This window comes from Triticum dicoccoides, chromosome 6B (genome assembly GCF_002162155.2).
Source record: "Triticum dicoccoides isolate Atlit2015 ecotype Zavitan chromosome 6B, WEW_v2.0, whole genome shotgun sequence".
Lineage (NCBI taxonomy): Eukaryota > Viridiplantae > Streptophyta > Magnoliopsida > Poales > Poaceae > Triticum > Triticum dicoccoides.
Genome location: NC_041391.1, coordinates 101,668,518 through 101,671,273, shown reverse-complemented (window position 1 = coordinate 101,671,273; position 2,756 = coordinate 101,668,518).

Below are 2,756 nucleotides of genomic sequence, written 5' to 3'. Positions count from 1 at the left end.
GGGGCGCACCAGCCCACCTGGGGCTGGTCCCCTCCCACACTTGGTCCATGCAGCCCCCTGGGGCCGGTGGCCCCACTTGGTGGACCCCTGGGACCCTCCCGGTGGTCCCGGTACGTTACCGATAAAACCTGAAACTTTTTCGGTGACCAAAACAGGACTTCCCATATATAAATCTTTACCTCCGGACCATTCCGAAACTCCTCGTGACGTCCGGGATCTCATCCGGGACTCCGAACAACATTCGGTAACCACATACAAACTTCCTTTATAACCCTAGCGTCATCGAACCTTAAGTGTGTAGACCCTACGGGTTCGGGAATCATGTAGACATGACCGAGACGTTCTCCGGTCAATAACCAACAGCTGGATTTGGATACCCATGTTGGCTCCCACATGTTCCACGATGATCTCATCGGATGAACCATGATGTCAAGGACTCAATTGATCCCGTATACAATTCCCTTTGTCTAACGGTATTGTACTTGCCCGAGATTCGATCGTCGGTATGCCTATACCTTGTTCAATCTCGTTACCGGCAAGTCTCTTTACTCGTTCCGTAACACATCATCCCGTGACCAACCCCTTGGTCACATTGTGCACATTATGATGATGTCCTACCGAGTGGGCCCAGAGATACCTCTCCGTCACACGGAGTGACAAATCCCAGTCTCGATTCGTGCCAACCCAACAGACACTTTCGGAGATACCTATAGTGCACCTTTATAGCCACCCAGTTACGTTGTGACGTTTGGTACACCCAAAGCATTCCTACAGTATCCGGGAGTTGCACAATCTCATGGTCTAAGGAAATGATACTTGACATTAGAAAAGCTTTAGCATACGAACTACAATCTTTGTGCTAGGCTTAGGATTGGGTCTTGTCCATCACATCATTCTCCTAATGATGTGATCCCATTATCAACGACATCCAATGTCCATGGTCAGGAAACCGTAACCATCTATTGATCAACGAGCTAGTCAACTAGAGGCTTACTAGGGACATGGTGTTGTCTATGTATCCACACATGTATCTGAGTTTCCTTTCAATACAATTATAGCATGGATAATAAACGATTATCATGAACAAGGAAATATAATAATAATAACTAATTTATTATTGCCTCTAGGGCATATTTCCAACAGTCTCCCACTTGCACTAGAGTCAATAATCTAGTTCACATTGCCACATGATTAACACTGATAGGTCACATCGCCATGTGACCAACATCCAAAGAGTTTACTAATGTATTAAACTAGTTCACATCACCATGTGATTATGTCTCAATGAGTTCTGGGGTTTGATCATGTTTTGCTTGTGAGAGAGGTTTTTAGTCAACGGGTCTGTAACATTCAGATCTGTATGTACTTCGCAATTCTCTATGTCATATTTTAAATGCTACTTCCACGCTCCACTTGAAGCTTATTCCAAATGGTTGCTCCACTATACATATCCGGTTTGCTACTCAGAGTCATTTGGATAGGTGTTAAAGCTTGCATCGATGTAACCCTTTACGCCGAACTCTTTGTCACCTCCATAATCAACAAACATGTCCTTTATTTATTCCAAGGACAATTTTGACCGCTGTCCAATGATCTATTCCTGGATCATTCTTGTACCCCTTGACTGACTCATGGCAAGGCACACTTCTAGTGCGGTACACAGCATAGCATACTATAGAGCCTATGTCTGAAGCATAGGGGATGACCTTCGTCCTTTCTCTCTCTTCTGCCATGATCGAGCTTTAACTCTTAACTTCATACCTTACAACTCAGGCAAGAACTCCTTCTTTGACTGATCCATCTTGAACACCTTCAAGATCATGTCAAGGTATGTGCTCATTTGAAAGTACCATTTAGCGTTTTTGATCTATCCTCATAGATCTTGATGCTCAATGTTCAAGCAGCTTATTCCAGGTATGCTATTGAAAAACACTTTTCAGATAACCCTATATGCTTTCTAGAAATTCTACATCATTTCTGATCAACAATATGTCAACAACATATACTCATCAGAAATTCTATAGTGCTCCCACTCACTTCTTTGGAAATACAAGTTTCTCATAAACTTTGTATAAACCAAAAATCTTTGATCATCTCATCAAAGCGTACATTCCAACTCCAAGATGCTTACTCCAGTCCTTAGAAGGATTGCTGGAGCTTTGCATATTTGTTAGCGTTCTTCAGGATTGACAAAACCTTCTGGTTGTATCACATACAACCTTTCCTCAAGGATATCGTCGAGGAAACAATGTTTTGACATCTTATCTGCAAGATTTCATAAATCATGCAGTAATTGCTAATATAATTCCAACAGACTCTTAGCATCGCTACAAGTGAGAAAGTCTCATCGTAGTCAACTCCTTGAACTTGTCGAAAAACATCTTAACAACAAGTCGAGCTTTCTTAATGGCGATACTTACCATCATTGTTTGTCTTACTTTTAAAATCTATCTGTACCCAACGGCCTTACGAACATCAAGTATTTCTTCCAAAGTCATGGATCCTCTCTTGGATTTTATGGCCTCGAGCCATTCGTCGGAATCCGGGCCCACCATCGCTTCTCCATAGCTCATAGGTTCATTGTTGTCTAGCAACATGACCTTCAGGACAGGATTACTGTACCACTCTAAAGTAGTACGCATCCTCGTCACCCTACGAGGTACGGTAGTGACTTGATCCGAAGTTTCATGATCACTATCATAAGCTTCTACTTCAATTGGTGTAGGTGCCACAGGAACAACTTCCTGTGCCCTGCT